This window comes from Gallus gallus, chromosome 5, assembly GCF_016699485.2.
Source record: "Gallus gallus isolate bGalGal1 chromosome 5, bGalGal1.mat.broiler.GRCg7b, whole genome shotgun sequence".
NCBI classification, from domain to species: Eukaryota; Metazoa; Chordata; class Aves; order Galliformes; family Phasianidae; genus Gallus; species Gallus gallus.
The window spans coordinates 45,702,492-45,721,125 of NC_052536.1; the positions used below are offsets into that span (position 1 = coordinate 45,702,492).

General features: G+C 38.5%; 1 long non-coding RNA gene across 1 annotated transcript in view; it reads left to right on the forward strand.

The window, feature by feature from the left end:
• Nucleotides 1-18,634, forward strand: part of LOC107053541 — a 150,883-nt gene that overhangs the window by 114,564 nt on the left and 17,685 nt on the right. Inside the window, exons 4-5 of the long non-coding RNA XR_005860585.2 lie at nt 8,510-8,804; nt 12,604-12,712. This is a non-coding gene — a long non-coding RNA (uncharacterized LOC107053541). The remainder of the gene's footprint in view (nt 1-8,509; nt 8,805-12,603; nt 12,713-18,634) is intronic.

The window sequence follows — 18,634 nt, forward strand, 5'->3', positions numbered from 1 at the left end:
CAGCCGATGCCTTGGGAAGGGAGTGGGGGTCACGAGGGACTGGTGTCAAAGCAAACGTATCTGACCTGAAGGCAAACTGTATTTCTTAAATGTTAAATATGCCATACTGCACCTTTTCATTTCCTATCTGTCAGGTTACACAGCCACTACTTATAGGGTGAAATATTTCTGTGAAGATATTACTGCTTTCTGCAGCCAAGATCTGCCTGTCATTTCAAACTAATCCGTAACATACGCAATTTTTGTATTCATTTATATACAACTGGATGAGGACATGTAGATAAATGATCCCTACCTAGTGAAGTATCTATGTCTAAACCTCTTTCTGTCATCCTATAATTGCTTCTGGATTGATTACTGTGGTTAAAACAACGTTATCCCACATGACAGACATGATAATATGCATATAACTAACTTTCTGAAGATGACTTTCATTGAACAGTTTTCCCTGAAAACAATTTTCTGAGATGAGATATTTGAGCATACTATGTTTCAGATAAGTTCTACAGCACAGTAGGAATACAGTGATAAACAAGAGGTTTCCGAGTTCATGAGTGGGAATCTAATGGCATCAGAAATAGAAAATATTTCTTTCTCTTTCACTGTTTGAAAGAACAGTTATTCTCTTTGAGTAATGACAGTGCTGTGCCTCTGGAGGTGAGGCTTCCTATTTGCAAACTTTTAACATAAAATATATGACATTTAGGGAAAAAAAAAGACCCTCTGACTATAAATAGATTTTGTCTTAATGAAGCTTTTCTTTTTTTTTGCTATCCTGTAAGAATATTTAACCTGCTTTAGGAATTATTATTACTGTGGAAAGGCAAAGATGTTACATGTTTTTCCACTAGTTTTGTTTGTTTGTTTGAATGACTGTAAGAGAGGAGAGTATTTTTGACTAAAATATAAATATTCATATTTAATTTTTGTTTTAAAATATGGTTGATTAGAGAAAGCAATTAATTTAAGCTGTATTTCCAATCTGGCTGTGATAAATGAAACAAGGCCTGCTGGCCGACAGAATTCTAAATAAGTTTTGAAGAATAATTAGATGTGTAATTAACAGAAGTCTGAGTTATTATCACTTTCTCCTCTGTATAATAATTCTGCATAAAAACATGAGAAATGGCTCTCATTAAATTCTCACAGCAGATCAATCTGCAAAAGGGAGTGAAACATTAATGTGAAGCATTCAAGATGTGCAAATACTGCGATTAATTAAACGGAGACCAGCACCAAAAAAAGTCTGAAGTCAGAGGGAGTATTTAAGAAATAAACATACCTGAAAAGGTATTTTTGCACTTCCTTTTTAAAAGGACTCTTCAAAGTCCCAGGAGGATCTGTGTTTTTATATTCTGTTTTTATCTGTTTGCTCTGAAGAATCATTCTAAATAGCTGTGCTTTATTCCTCTGTATTCATCTCAGTGGAGTAAGTGATGACTTGGGTGGTTTCAGGAGGCTATGGCAGAGCCGGGCCGATGGGGTTTGCTTTTGTTCAGTTTTAAGGTGCCTTCTGTCAAAGTATAGGGACTTTCAGCCCAAGGTACCTCCACTGGTAGCAAAAAGAAGCAAAACAAGAAGCTGAAAACTCTTTTGTGAAAACCAGAATAAACAGGCTCTAGCAGCCTGCCCGGTTCTGGGATTGTGACGAACAGTAGTGGTCGGAACAGAAATGCCAGCAGTTACTAAAATCCTGGCTTGTGTCAAATTCCTCAAAATGCATTTATTCAAGTACCGTGCAGTATCATGCCAATACTCACACTCTGCCTTTTTAAAGTACTTGATAATATTTAAGGGCTACTTTGGCTGCTGTGCAGTATACAGTCCAGTAGGGTCCTGTGTGCAATGCAGTACTTAAGATCCAGGTGTGAATCCTATGAATATTCAGGTTACCTTACTTTTATTAATGCTTGGAAGTTACCACAGGGAGGGAAATCTTCACTTCATGGTCAAAATACAGCTTAATAAAAGAACAAAGAGCGAGAGAAATTTTTGTTCTACGTTACAAAATAGTAATGTCATGTAATACACACCCAAGAGCTTAACAAAACTGTAGTAAGACTAATTCAGACAGTCCCTGTCTAATCCTTCATTAGCATACTATGTTTTCTGCCCAGTGGGTATATTGCCTGTTGAGAAATAATGTGAATATTCAGCAGTAAGAAGTGTTGCTGCTTAACTTAGTCTAGAGCTTTTTTCTTTTTTTTTTTACGATGGGTGAACATGCTTATTGAGAGAAGGATTTCAGGCAGATGATCACCCTTGGGATTCAGTGAATTCATGCATTGCATGTCCTAGTTGCACGCGGCTGTACAGCAAGACTACTGTTTTTCTAACAAGATTCCTGTTTGAATAGAGACACTGTAAGTGTGCCATGGCCTCTCAGAAGACTCTACATGTCTTTCAGAGCAATTTAATGTACACACGGATATGATTTATTTAAGCAGAATTCCAGGTGCAGGTCTGTCTGCATTTGGTGCAACAGGCTGAGTGGTTTGTAGGTTGTACTAATATTCTCAGCACAGAGCTGGTCCTCTTCCCATAGAAAGCGGGGTGGGCTTTGCTACCCATGTTAGAGGACGAGGATCAGGCCACTTGTTATTGTGTGTAATTTGGGTTCAGTGATGCCCCCTCCTCTCCCCCCCCAGAAAAAAAAAGCAATAGATTGTTTCTTCCTCTCAAAAAAAAGCCCTGTATTTTAGGTCAAGTTATCACTTCTTACATCTGTTGAGATTACTTATTTGAATTTCACATGGGTGCTAAGAAATTCATTCCAAACCAGGATTTTATTTTTCTAAAGAACAAAAGGATATTTGTTGTGTGTATTTCCCGCAGTGAATATGGCTGTGCTACTTGCTAGGAATCCACATTTACGGGCATGCATTTTTGATACAGATATATTGAAATGCTATTTTTAGTCTTAAGGTGACGTAAGGAAGGGAGTGTGACATTACAGTACGTGGTGAATTTAAACTGCAGCTAACTCTGCAATGGGGAGTTATTGCTGTGTATCTACTGTTACTAGCTGTGCTGATAGAAAACATCATTGAAATCAGCAAATGTAGGATGTTTACTTTTGTGTAAATGAAAGTAGAATCACAGAATCATTAAGGTTGGAAAGGCCACTAAGATCACCTAGTCCAATCACAAACTAACCAATAGAATCAGATCCATTAAAATTTATTTCCAAATAATTTGTGAATGTATGAGCAAACCCAACAATTAGTGACTATAATCTGTAACCTTCTATCTTCCATTATTCTGTTAGAGGTTAAATTGGAGTAAAGTGGCATTTATTTAAAAACAAAGAACATCAGATTCAAATGTTTTGTATTTTACTGACTGTGCTTTCCGTTGGCTGTATTTCTTACTGATACAAGTTTTGCCAGCTATGCCAGCTATGACATCCTGCTCAGATTTGCACAGATGGAAAGTAGAGAAAAATGGGATCAGTTGCACATAAGATATTGAAAATGATTGTAGTAATAAAATAATGGTAAAATGATAATCATGATATTATACTGAACTTATGTTAGAAAGATTTTTTAGGAATGCTAAGTGTAATATAAATAAATGAAACCATGTGTCTATGTTTTGTCATGAATTTGGGGACTAGTTTTGAAATAAGGTATATTCCTTATGGCTAGATTAATTTCTGATGATGATCTGAAAATACATTCACAGAAGCTCAAATTCTCATGCATGCATTATATGGTATTTAAACTAAAAAGGCAAGAAATCAATTCCATTGTTTGTGTTGCAATTGACTGAATAGTAATTGAGACACAGGAAATTGAAAGGTCGGAATGAGAAACATTTCCAGAAAACTTATTAGCAAATCATTTTCACAGGCTCTTAATTAAAATTTAGAACATAATTGAATTATGCCTTTTATTTCATACTCTGTAATTTCTGAGATCTGCTAATGTCTTTGCATTTATGTTAAAATTACTCTATCCTTTATATACAACATTACTTTTAAAATTGTATTTCAGTTCTCAGATGGCAGCTACTGGAGAAGGTGCAGCTTGTAATCAGTGAAGGAATGGTTTATATTGAGTGTTTGATTGGGATGAAGGCCTGTGTTTTGGTAAAAGAGTTCTTTCACTTGCTTCCAGTGGCAGCATCTGGGTGAACTGGGGAGGAGGCTTCCCCCAGCACTCAGCTGAGAGCCCATAGGGATGGCCCTCAGGACTGCCCCCAAGAAGCAGCTCCTGGGGGTGACTGGGTCCTGGCTTGCTCTCTCTGGTTATTAGGCTCGCAGGACACTCATTTTCTCAGAGGGTAACAGTACAGTTGAAAGGATAGAAAAGTAGGAAAAAGATAAATAGAGAATGGAATTGAGACTGAACGTATGCATTAGTCAGACTTTTGAATGCATAATAAAAAACATTTATACGAGATGAAATTCAAGGTTTGTAGAAGTGAAAGAGATGCTGTACTTGCTTTCTGTAAGGCACTGAATTTTATCTCAACAACTTTGCATTTTATAAACAGTAATATAAAAACAATTACACAAATGTTTACATCTCCAAGCCCACCTCTGCCAACATTCCTGTTATTAATCTGATGCCAGTTTGCTTTTGTTTTGAAATCACCAGTTGTTGACTAATTTCCTTTCTCTGGTTGTTTCATTTTAGTGCTTTGTCCTTCAGCTGCCCTTGCCTAGCACTTTTTATGAAATTTGCTCCAGTACAGTGCTTTAGAACTGTTTGGTATTCCTCCTTACAAAAATAAAGTACAAAACAAGATACATTAAGGTATTAATAATTTGTTTTCAGACTTTTTAAAGATTTCACAGACAAGGATAAAAGGTGGCACCAATGTAAATGATGGTAAATGGGGAAAAGAAGAAACAATCACAGCTTATGTTGAAATAAATCTGTCTTTGCTATGTATATGGTGAAAAAATGTTTATGTAGACACAATTTCTTAGTAAGAATTTGGGAAATCTCTCCACCTTTCTCTGTTGACTGAGTTGAAACATTCATAACTTTTCCAGGCTTGCATCCTTCCCAAGCATATGTTCTCATTGAATCTCTTCTCTGTGCATTTCTCCATTTCTCAGCTATTGCTTACCTGAGATCTTGAGCTAACTTCTCTTTTCTATTTAGTGTTTCATGAACCATTATATAAGTTCAAATGAATAAGTCTTTTTAATTTTTCTTATTCTCTTAAGTGATCTTCTTCCCCAGGTTGGAGGGATTTGTCTGTCCTGTCAGACATACGATCCCCAGAGGTATTTCACCACCTCTGTTCTGTAACCCCATTTTGACCAGAAAAGGAAAAAGGAACATTGAGATAGTTTGTAATCCCACCCCAGGAGCCAGATGAAAAAGTTCCCCCTTGTTTCTCTGTTTCTACACCATGCAACTCAGTTCCTGAGCCAAACAATCTCCCTTTGGTTCCTTTTCATTTTACAGGCATTTTCATTCATCCCTAAAAACAAATAATTTCATATTTACCATCCAGTGGTCAGTGTGTAACAAAGTACTCCCTAAAAAAGAGAGACAGATGAGTAAAAGCAGATTGAAGTTTTTAATCTAGAAAGGGAAGAGATTGAGAAGAGAGAGTGAATTTTAAATGCATAAAAACTAATTGCAAGGAGGAGCAGAGGAGCTCTTTTCCTTGATCTTTGCAAATAGGACAAGAAATATTATGTTTAACTTTGCAGCAGTGGAGCTTAGAAATACTCTTTTTATAGTTACAGTAGCAAGGCACTGGAATAAATTGCCTTTCAAAACCATGGAGATTCCAGAAGGAAGCTTGTAAGCACTGGTTTGAAAGTCATTTCCCAAGACTAGCATGTGGGTGATGGATCCTGCAGTGAGACAGAGATGCGTTAGCTCCATCTCAGCCCTCCTTTTTGCTATTCCTCAGCACTTTGTTGCAGGCATGTAAACTTATGGGCTAAAGGGAGCAATGTCAGATATGAGCAGTGACGCACAATAAAATACATTATTTACATCAACCATTGCTGTGGGAAACCTTTCTGGATTTATTCCTACCCAGCAACAAAGAGGAATTACTATGAGAGATGGTCAGAAGTAATGTTCAAGGTGTTAGAGGTGATTAAAAGATAGTGAATGAAGCCAAATTAATTGCTTAAATCAGTGATCATATAAATCAGGAACAGTCTGTGTTTATTAGGTTAGCTTAGTGTTTTTAACCTGTGGTTAGTATGCTGTGGTAACTTAGAAGAAGTATTTACATGGAGGTAGGTGAACTGTAGGATCTTTTTCCTATAAATACCCTTCTCTATCTTCTTGATAAGAGACTGAATGACCTTCATTTACTAAATCAATACTGAAATTCCCATATTTCTCTGTAAGCTGTGCCAGGGAGGATGAAATGAATACTTGTATCTGTAGACATATTGAATAAACTCAAAATGTTCTGTGATCTGCATCATATAGCAGCTCTGCTAACTGATCTAATGGCCCTTTCTGAGGTTTGAATATTCAAGAAAACATCTTGTTCTTTTGAGCAAATGCAGCTAAACTATAGATCTTGCTTTATAAAATATGAAAGCAGTATGAAAGAAGCGTGTTGAGGCTAAACTGTGATCAGAAATGTTATTCTTTTGCATAACATAACATATTCCCTTTTCACCAAGACCCAGTTATTGCCATTTGGATAGTACACAAGCTGTAGGTTGAGTTTTTCAAGGGGAGAGTCATCTATTTATATGGCTGCCAACTAAGACATTTCTCAGGACCTTGCCCTTTAGCTTGTCCTATCACTATAACAGAAATAAAGAGCTGATGTAGCTCAGTTCTTTGACAGTAATCACACTTGAGTAGTTTGGCCAAGATCTGATGTTACACTTAGTACCAGGTCCCAGGGAGAGAAATTTTGAGGTCTTTTCATTTCTTACATCTTACTTGGTCAATAAGAAGACAGCTTAGTTGGTGCTGAGCAAATGCCACGATCTGCCTAAGGATTTATCTAGTATGAAAGCACAAGAGCAATGGCTTGCTTTGGAAACTGTTGTTTCAGAGATTTTTTCAGGCTCTCAAGCACAGAAGTAAGCTGAAACTCTGCCACAAACTGCAGTGGTCAGGGTCTGTCTACTTGGCATTGTAGGAATCCTTTGCTATTCCTCCTGGGCCATCATTTGCAGAGCTCTAAGAGGAGTCCCTCAGAGCCAGCACCCATTATTTTGTCTCTTTTATGGGACAAAACTAAATGGTGTCATTGCTAATTTTCTCTCCTCTGAACAAATTAAACGCAACATCGGAGAAAGCAATGGAAAGTGTTGTGTCAGAGAGCTCCATTTTGCAGCCTCAGAGACATACACATCTGAAGCAAGTCCTCAGGATAGCAGCTCTGGCTTAACCTGGACCCTTTTGGTCACAGGAACATCTGCTCTGTCTGAAGACAAAATGCTAAAGGGGTCAGAAATAAGTAGCACATTCGCCCTGTTGTCACCATGCTTATGCGGGTGCTGTCAGACCCATCCATTGACACAACTCTGGGAGCCGCTCACTGTAATTCCATCTCCGCCTGGAGAACCAGAGGGTTAAACAGCGTCGCCTTCCAGCAGGGAAGCACCGCCCGCTCCAGCTGTGCCGGGGGTTCCCAGGGCTGCCCCGGCCCGGCTCGGGTCTGCGCAAGGCGGGGAGAGCCACCCTCTGCTCCCTGCTGCATTAGCGGGTTTCGCCCTCTCCTCGCAGAGCGTCCCCGGGGGGCGGCTGGGAGATCCTGGGGAGAACAGAGAGCCCGGGGGGAGCAGCAGGAGGAGGCGGGCGGGGAGAGCATCCCCTTTCGGCTGCCGCTGCTGAATCCGTGCAGAGCTGTCGGTGTGGCTCCCTAGAGTTAGTTGCTCAGCAACAAGAATCAATTAATATGCTTTGCAGAAAGTGCAGGGGAAACCCGAGCTGCTGTCAGCGAGAAGGCAGGAGGCTGAGGGTAATTCAGGATCCCACCCGAGCCTGACACCCCTTCAGTGCCACCTCATCCCCTCCAAATTCCCATTAGCTACTATTATTTATCCATTTTATATATATATATATTTGGCTTAGTGCCTGTGTTCCCAAATCCTTCAGACAAAGCAGCTTCAGAACCTTGCTTCAGAACTCCCCTGCTTTGAGGGTTTTGCTTTTAGATCTCATTTGTATTATGGGGGTTATTTGTCAATCTTTTTCCAGCGCTCTTCTAGTTTAGTGTTTGGGCTTGTTGGGAAGGGAAAGGGACAGATGATGCTTTAGTCAGATGGTTAAAAAGATTCCTCTGGATGAGGAGTGTTGCTTGGTAGCACACAGTTGAGCGGTGGTATTGAAAAGGCATCATGTGTGAATTGGGAAAGTTTTTGTCTCCTCCTTTATTACAGGTAATCAGCACTGCATATCTGAGAGACTGAGGAGATAGTACTGGTGGTTGTGAAACACATAGACAATAGAATAAATGAGGAGTTGGGCTTTTTTTCCCTTTTCTGCATAGCAATTTCAGGACTTCAGTAAGGTATTCTTTTCCTTTTCTTTCTTTCATTCTTTGATTGTCGTTGGAGTCCCTCTGATGACGCCACGAATCTGGGAATGAAGAACTTCTTCAAGCTGATTGGAAATGGCATTGCGGAGCTGAAACTTAACTGGAGGAAATATATCTCCCGAAGAAGGAAATATAATGCACTTTAAAGATCTGACTTCTGGTGAAAAATTCAAGCCTAGAGAAAACTTGTCCGCGTTGTTCGGAAGAATGGGTTGGACAATTTTCTTCAGTTCCACAGGATATCTGAGTGCCATGCTGAGCTTGATCTCTGCAGCATGCTCTGTGCTTCTCATCTCTTCCTGATGCACTGCATGGTAAGGCCTTTTTTTCTCCTTAATAATAATATTTCTGCTATGGTGAGAGCTGAAAATGCCACCCATAACCAAATGAAAATTGAAAAAAATGTAAAAACATAACAAAAGAAGGTTTGTCAGTATGGTTGTTTTCCAGGAGCAAGTGTCCTGATTACTGCAGTAGCTTTGTAAGATCATTTCTGTCATTTTTCCTTGCTTTTTGGCTCTGTGTGTTTGTGTGTATGTTTGTGCATACCTGCGTTATCAGCTGCACTTGCATTGGAGCACTGGTATATTTCCAGTCTAAAGGGGATGTTTTAGAATTTGCTCTGATATTTCTCTTTTCCCTCCCTCCGTTCCCCTTCTCCTGCCTCCCCTTCCTCTCTGTCTCTGTCTCTCTGGGGTTATGGTGCTACACTTTCCCTGCACCTCAGTTATGTACTGGCCACTAGAAGGGAAACATTGGGAAAATTGGTCCTGTAGAAACATAGAATCAGTAATGAATCTATATTGTTTGGATAAAAAGCTATAGAAGGGTTTACAGTGTCTGCTACCTAATGTAAGATCTGCAGGTACAAAATATTTACCCTCTGTGGGAGACAGGTATCAAATGCAGAATTGGATGTCGTGTTTTAAATACAGGGGAAGGTAAATCCTTTTACACATCAGAAAGTAAAAAAAAAAGACCAGTATGAATTGTGACAATGTTACTTTTAATGACCCAAGTCACAGTAAAAGTAAGCAAACCTAGTATGAGATGGTCTTGTAGCAGGTAATTTCTGTCATTTTACTAGCTTGGGTGTTGGGAATGATTATAAATGAATTCAGTGAATGTTGTAAGATTTTTTCTCATCAACAGCTGTAATGTGTTTTCATCCTCCTGGGTGAGAGGTGGTAGGTGAGTGCAAAGTGATATTATTAACTAAATACTCAACTCACTACAACTTACCATCATTATCAGGAAATTGCCAAGCAGATCAGGCATTATAAAGTGAGTGTACTGAGACAGAAGAACAACTTAGCTTTCAAGAAAGCCTGGTTTCTTTGGATTCCTGCTTCAAAAGCATAGGATAGAACAAAAAATGAAAGAGTGCTGATGGTAAATATATATATATATATTCTTCTCTGTTTGGTTGATCATCAGTGAGTTTGAAGAGGGGTGGCTGCCCCTTGAGGAGCAAACCAAGGTGAAGGCCTGCACCTGCTCTGAGGGTGATCTCCAGCAAGTCCTACTGGATTTGACAGGAGATGAGATGGATGAGGAGCAGGCTTGAGTGACAGTTGTCATGGGCTCCCCAGCTGTAGATGGAGGTGACGAAGTCCTGGCTGCAGGTTCAGAGAGTGGGACAGATGCAGAGCCGAAGCAAAACTCTGGGACCAGCCAGCCCAAAACATGAACTTAGTATAAGAGCTTAAATTTACTCAAAAATTGAGTCTTGTCACATATACATATACTGATATATGATACACATACTCGTACTTCCCTTGTAGTGAAGGGATCTCGTAAGGTAATTTCTAAAGAGAGAATGGAAATGCAGTCTTTTCATGTCACCACAGCAGGAGGAAACTGAGGTGATGCAAACATACTCCTGTAGTGTGGCAGTTTTCAGGTAGCATTCAGAGGAACTAGACTTGATTTTAAGAATAAAGGTTCATAGTATACATACACATACAATAAAGTAGATTTTTGTATATTGTGCTATTTAAAATGCACAAATATTGTAAGAACCTGTAAGAAAAACTGAGGAACTTGTAGATGTCATCTTCCAATCTTCCCTGGTGGAAGAATTTCTTAGTTGTGGAAATGATCTCCCTAGCTCTTTATGAGAACAAGGACTGCATACTAAATTCAAATTTCCTACTGCAAATCTCCCCTCACATCAGCAGGTCTACTTCAATCAATGGGACAACTCATATGAGTAAGAACTACTCATGTGAATAAATTAGGAAAGATTTTGTAAGACCAGTCTCGTTGATTGTCATGGCAACAGATTTATTAGGCTTCAGGCATAATTTGTATTTCCCTTCTAAACAAAATCGTTTTTTGTTTTACCCATGTGTATCCTTTAGTTTTGCAATTAGGACAAGAAAAATAGGTCAATTACATTCTTGAAGATCATACAACTGTACAGACACATTGTTAGGGAAGAATTATCAGAGTATGCAAAGTTTACTTTTATTCGTGGTCTCCAAATCCAAGATGAGTGTATTTTTACTAGAAACATTCATTGCTTTATTTATTTATGCAACTGTTAATGTTGTAACTAGGTATTCTTGTCAATAGCTCTGGAAACTCATCAAAAACAGACATCATTTAAATTATCACTGGACCTACAGAAGCATTCACTATTATTAAGTACGAGGAGACTTAACAAGCTACCTACTACATTACATCCATTCATTCTTTTAGTTAATACATCACGTTCAGCTCTTTACTAGATCCAGAAACATGTTTATCTTCAGGGTATAGAAGCAAGATGAAGTGATAATTATAGCAAACTTCCTACAGAATATAGATATTTATATTGTCACAGGAGACATTAAAACTTGCAATATTTTCCACTTATTAATGTCTATATTATTAGGATATGTATTACATAAGAAGTAATATTTCCTTCATTGTACATTGTAAAGAACAGTCCATTTTTAGAATACTATGTACAAGATTTTTTTTGCGCTAGCTTATGCATTATGGAAGAAATAAAAATACCAGGAAATGTAAGCAAGAATAGCAACCTGTAAATTGTGTCCAGTACTCTAAAGCAGCAATAGGTTTGTTTCATTAATCCCAAAAATAACAACACATACATAGCATGAAGATTTGATTCTTGTCTAAGGGGTGTGTGACTTTGAGAAAGAGGTCTTTGTTCACAATGATCATTGTTTTAGCAGACATTTCTGTCAATGATGTACTGGGAAAGAGCTCTTTCTTTAGTGCCATTTTTCATCATTTACTGTAAACAGTCATATAACAGCTTTATTTAGCTGTCTGTGAATTCTAAAGGAAGAGAAAGTAATTTCTTTTTCTTTTAGGTTACTATTCAGTAGGGCTCTGATGCTGAAAACATATGTATTTAATTTCAATCCATGGAACTCTTTCCTTAGATAAACTATGTGAATTAGAGCTTGAAGTGTCTACATTATCAGGGCAGTTACACTGAGTAATGGAAATACTTTCCATATTTGCAACAACTATTCCTAGTTGAGAAAAAAGTACTTTAATAATAGAACGCATAAGAAGTTCCTGTACCTGGAATGCCTTGAGTGTTTTTGATTCAAGACCCAGCGAAAAATCTGAGGTTTTGCTAGGCCCACAGAAATAATTCAGAAATCTGAATCTTAAGGTTTTACTGTTTAAACGTAAACATGGGAAGAGTATATCCATCTGATGAGAAATTTCAATTGATCAGCATCATTCTTTTCCAGAAACCAGGATAAGAAATTGAAAGTCAAAGCTAGTTAAAAAAAAACCTAAAAACTCATATGTATAAAAATACTGATTTCAAATGCCACATGTCATTTCAGCATTGTTATTCAGACTCTTTCATTTTTGTTATCGGAAATTCCATAACTGTTTTTCTCAGTATTGAATTGCAGTATTTAAAATTTCTTTCTTTTTCTTTCTTTCTTTTTTTCTTTCTTTCTTTCTTTCTTTCTTTCTTTCTTTCTTTCTTTCTTTCTTTCTTTCTTTCTTTCTTTCTTTCTTTCTTTCTTTCTTTCTTTCTTTTGGCAGGGAAATATTTTGCTTCTTTTTTTCTTTTTCTTTTTTCTTTTAAACTAGATTTGTCATAGCTGTCCCAATATTTATTATCTCTTACAGGTCAGCTCTTTAATTGCAAGCTCCCTGAAGGGCCATCTTCAGCACTACCCATTGCATAGCCCTATATTGCTGATACTGAACAGCAGTTCCTACCAGCTCTATGGTAGATGTAAGTTCTGATTGCAATTCCCTCTTTTAACTACTTTTGTGTTTTCAGTAAAAAACAGGCCTTTATTATGCTGTGAGTTTTACAGATACCAGAGGAGGTAGTTTCTACTACAAAAGCCTTTGAGAGGCCCTCCAAGTGCATGCAGGCAAAGAGTAGAATTAGTCGAGTATTAATATCTTTATTAAATAGATAAGGAACGGAGGAACAAAAGACTGCCCAAGGCTATACTGTCAGGAAAGAGTTCTCAACTGAACCCAAATGTCCTCATTCTCAGTTCATCACTGTCCCTGCAAGGTTGTTCTTCATTTTCTTCATTTTTTGCTTAATGACTTGCGTTCGGACTTTTAAGTTAATACTAGTTGAAGTATCAAATGTGAAAGGGAATTACTGATGCATACTTCCCTTCCAGTGTGACACAGTTGTCCTAAAAAATTCTTTTTTCTCTCCTGAGCTGTTCTGTTTGAATGTAACCTTTAATTATGTAATTGGTTTACTACTTGGGGGAAATGCATCCTAGATTAAACAGCAAATTCTAAATAGTAATGTCCTAAACACCCCATGCAGATTAAGGTGTGTATATGTGTGTATCTGTTTATGCTGCCTGGATTTAATGATGGCTCTAAGGCTCTGGAATAGTTTTGAGGACTCTTGGTAAATGAACGAGATTTAAATACAGGAAAAAGAACTCCCTTAATACATAAGATGCCTGATGCCTTATTATCCCAAATTCACATGGATCATTATAAATATAGCACTTGTGCACAAAAAAAAAAAAAAAAGAAAGAAAAAAGAAAAAAAAAGACACAGAGAACATGATAGAGAACATGATACCTAACAGAGATTCTTATTAATGCTGATCTGACTCCTCTGCCCAAGATAATCTCTCAGCTTTTTATCGTCTTTATGAAAAAGAAATAGCTAGATAGGAGTACTTAGCTGGTAAAATTACATCAGCATTTGGGGAAAAAATTCTACTCTGGCATCCTAACACAAACCCTAGAAAACCTTCCTTCAGAAGAAGGAAAAGTGTTTTGCCAGCATGCCAGAGTTTCGCAGTGAGTTTTACAGCAGAAAGTCCCAGAAACTTAAGCAGAGCAGAGGGGAGCAGACCCTTCTTATACAGCTCCAAGTGTGACAACTTCTGGGTGCTGAAGGGTGCTGTACTTCCACAGTGAATGTAAAAGTGTATAAAAGTTGGTTAAATGCAGCACTTCCTCACCTCACTCAGCCTTCATTCCTGAGAAACATTGAGAAGAACTTTTAAAATACATTCCAGTGCATCAAGTATACCCTTTTTACTTTTTCCAGACTTTAACGGATGTGCTTATGATGGAAAAAGGTTGGAAATAAATACCTTAGTCACTAAATACTCCATTATAGTGAACAATTGCATAACCTCCTTCAATACAGTGATCTCCAGCAGACAGAACTCAGGGCAGCCAGGAGGAGCATCTGCATTCCCTTATCATCAGCAGCAATGGTCCACAGAGTCATCCCCAGCCAACCTCAGCCCTCATTCCTATCTGCAGATACAATAAATGAGGTTCTGAAAGGCGTTCCCATTTAGGACAGAAATGTTTTGCATTTTGATTTGGATATTAAACTATATAAATGCATTTTAACTTCAAACACACAGATGTTTAAGAACTTTTCATATGTCCCATAATTCTTTTTTAAATGACAGAGTCCAAGGGATCCACATGCCTTTAAGGATATGAGCATGGGGTTTATAACATTTACACATTTCCTGCAACATTAATAGATCAGGAAAATAAAACTAATGATTATGATAGGGTAATTTTTGAACACTGACAAGAAAGGTGGATTTTAGCTGGCTAAGAAACATTAGAGAATTACCACAGATGTTCATACATAAAATTTTATTCAGGATAAGATCCTCAAAAAGAAGAGGTTTGGTGAGAGAAGTTGATTAGCTAAAGGAATCAGTAGATATTGACGCAATTTGATTGCAAATTAAGTCAAGAATATCTGGTGCAGCTTTTTCTGAGAAAAAGAATGATCCAATGCCTGTCTCTTCATTATTTAAGCTAGACAGCAAGCAGTGATGCAACTAGAAAACAGTCTTTACATAGTCTCTTACTTGCTTAATATGGAAGTTATTGAAGTGCGTATCTTTAACATCCGACTTCTAAAAATTTGGGACTTATCACTTTATGATGAGTAACTTTGGATATTGAAAATCATCACATTCTACTTCAGGTGATACTGTGCTGTAGTTAAGAAAAATAAGGACTTCACTTTGACACATGCCAAATCCTAACAATACTCTCTGCAAAGAGAGGTGGTACTGAAATTTGTTAAGAGGATCAGAAAGTTCCTTTAAGGAAGGCCAACCTAGTGCTTTAAAACCAAGTCATTTAAGTTGTTGGACTCAGAAAGCAGATGGTGAGGCCCTTTGTTGAGATCTGTGGCCTGTGGATTGTTGGGATTGTTTTTTTACTTTACATCTAAAGCAAAAATTGATTGAAAAGTTTTGGTTCAGATATTCATAGCAAAAAAAAAAAAAAAAATCACTGACTGTAGAATCAGTAAAACACTTGGTAAAAGACAGGATGACAGGATTTTGGAAGAGGTTTTAAAGTATTTGTGAAAGTGGTTTTTAATGGATGACTGCTAAGACCCTTAGGATATACTGTTTCTGTGCTGTTGAACAGTGCTTGTTCTACATCTGTATTTATCAAAGCTGGAAATCCAAGACTTCCTTTGGAAGAACCATTCATTCCACCAATGTCATTTATCTTTATGTTGAGTTCCTGTGTTTTGATTAAGTAGCAGATGCTTTTTATTACATCAAGGTGCTCTGGAGCTTCACATAGTTGGATGTTTCCTCTGATTCCTCAAAACACTGTTATGAAAATGTGCAACAATCTATATTATGCTGGAGCCACCCGGAGATATTGTTAACTCAGTGCATATTATAAAGAGAGCAGTGTTTCTGACATGACTTCCTGCAATGCTCAGGGTGTTTCAGTGTGTCATGTCACTGAAAGCATCCTAAGTGTGAAATGTGATGTACTGCTTATTATGGTTTTAATAGCACTATTATATATGAGTCTGCTGAGGAAGGGTTGGTCCATTACTTCGACTCCCGATTGTGATTCCTCAGGTCTTACATCTCTGTTCCTTGCACTTCCTTAATGAACTGTAAGGGATTGTTGGTATCTTTGGCTCTAGTGGTTCTCAACACCAGCCCCAAAATCAATGCAAGAGATGTTTAATGTGCAAAGACCCATCTGCTCCATCCGTGCATGCTCAACACAAAGTAATTCCAATCCTACTCATTGAATTTTAGAGAGCTAATAAAAGACCACAAGTTACATATGCAATATTTCTGCAGAGGAGATAGATGAAAAGCATCACTAAAGCGTTATGTCCTTATAAATAATAGAAATATTAATAAAGTGGACATGACAGATAGTATAAAGAAGACCCTGTAATCAGATTCCTTTCCAGTTTCCAACCTGGATTTCAGTGTATATATGAGTATGCACAGAAGGCACACCAATTGAACATCAGAGATTTTAGCATCAGAAACTGCCCTGCACCTTGCCTCACACCTTGTTCCCACCCATGGCCCTTCTCAGGAGCCTCACCTGGAGATGCACAGTTCATCTGCAGAAATCAAGTTTTGCATGAAGAGAGAAAGAGTCTTTCTTGATTCCTGCAGGTTAAGCAAGGGATTAGTACCTGATGCAAATAGAATCAATAAGCAATTTCCTTTGTAACACAAGCGCGACCTTCTTGACATCAGTTCTTTAGCGGTAAATGCCAAGCGTTTTTACAAAGTTGCATGGATTATCATGTATCTTAAGAATCCAGTAGCATATACTCTTTGCTTACACATCCTCATCAGGGGCCTGTCCAGGCTCATCCTCTCTTGGCCCTTTCTGTGTCTACCTCAGCCCGTGTGGGCACATATCCCTAATACCCACGACAGTGTATCTGGGTACATCTGTCCATTGTAAGTGTGTATGAGCTCAGCCTCTCTCCCTTGCGGTGCATGCATCCATCCCACCTGCAAGTCCATCACAACTGTGATTATGTTGTCTGTCCTGCTCCCCTAGGATCCCAATCTCTGCTCCCCCGTGTTTTACAGTGGATTCTTCCTCAGCCTTGGGTGGCACTGCTAAGAACAGGTCCCTCAACTGTATAAATGATGTGTGCAAAAATGATGTCTCCTGAGAGGCAAAACAAAACAGACAGTGCTCCTCACCAGCCACTGCCATGTCTCACTTTCTGCCTTGGTCTACAAGCTCTGTCAGTATGGTTTTGCAGCCTATATCTGTTATAGATTCTCTCTACTCCCCATTGCAAAGTCCAAGATCTGTGCATAGCACTCAACTTTCACATGAGTATTAGCATAGGATAGCTGCTACTGCTTTTAGAAATAGAATCTACTGAAATGCAGCAAGGTAGGATGCTATGGATAGTTGATTTCATAAGAGAATTGCAACCAGGTAGGACTTTTCCACATGTGTCCTCCCTGCTGGGGTGAGCACTACCATCCTACTGGGTACTGTCACAGCTGGAGTGAATTGAGGAGCCAGAAAATCTGCCCTTCAGATTGTCTCCATAGTGCCAGTTCTCCACAGACACACATGGCTGGGCTGATGCTGCTATCTGCTTCACACCTACGTCTCCCCAGTCTGGAGGTGTAATGTCTCATCCCTTACTCTGCTTATATAAGATGTAAAGATGCTGAGTTCTCCCAGAAATCAGGTTACAATCACTGTGTGATTCAGCTTCCAGATCTGTTCAGCAGGGCCACTGAACCTTGCTTGTGTGTCCCAAGGTGAGGATTAATCTGTTAATGTTTGTAAAAAGCTATGTAAATGCTCTGTATCATGCTGACAGGTCAAGCACTGCATTGCTCACTGACTGCTTCTCCTGGCAGTGTAAGATATATGCCAAACAATGTCTGTGCTTTCAGCTGATGTTCACTGATCTATCTTGACTGGCTTAACCCTCTCAGGATTTGGCCCTCCTTAGCCTGCTGATAGGTGATACAGCACAAATATGCAAAGCTGCTGCTTTTCAACATGACCTTGAATACAATAAATACATCAGTGTATGCTTCTGCAGGACCATTAACTCTCAGGAAACCATTTGGTTCTCCTGAAGAACACATGGAAAGTGAAGAAGGGAGCTGGAGCTCAATCCCCTGCTTAGCTGTGGGCAGGAAGATAGCAGTAGTAGTTATTTCTTTAAACTGTTGGTGAGAATCAGTAGCTAGTTTCACTGTTAAAATTACCAGGTACTTGATCCTAGTTGTTAGCATTACACGTGGATTTTTATGTTGATTTTTTGTACGAATGAATAACACTTTGATAATCATTCATGCTTTTGGCAGTGAAGGTCATTTGCCACTGATCTTTGCTGATGTCTCAGTGAGTGTATTTTAGTTTTCCCAACCTACTAGGGCTGCTCCAAAAGTAATGCCTCCTTTATTATGTTTGCCTGCAACATCAGAGGTGGATGTTGGTGATACAGCAGTAAAGGCTGAACATTCTCACCAGTATTCTGTTCCATCTTTTTGCCTTACAACAGATGGTAGCAAAGGAGTGATCTGATAAAGTCTCATCTGACCTGGAAGTACATATGAGGCAAAGGTGTGGAATTGAATACCTCCATGCTCCATGCAGAAAAAAAATTGTACCCATCGATGTTTACTGACACTTGCTGAATGCTTATGGAGACCAAACAGTGAATGTGAGCAGTGAGATGATTGGTGGTGCATTTCAACTGTGGCAACAGCAACTTGAAAGACAAGCCACGTTGCAAATAGCCATACACATTTTACAAGTGTGAAATACAGGGTCTTGTTTGTTCCTGGTGAAAATACATAGCTAATGGTGGTGACTATGTTGAAAAATAGTGTTCGTTAGCTGAGAATTTGTTCTA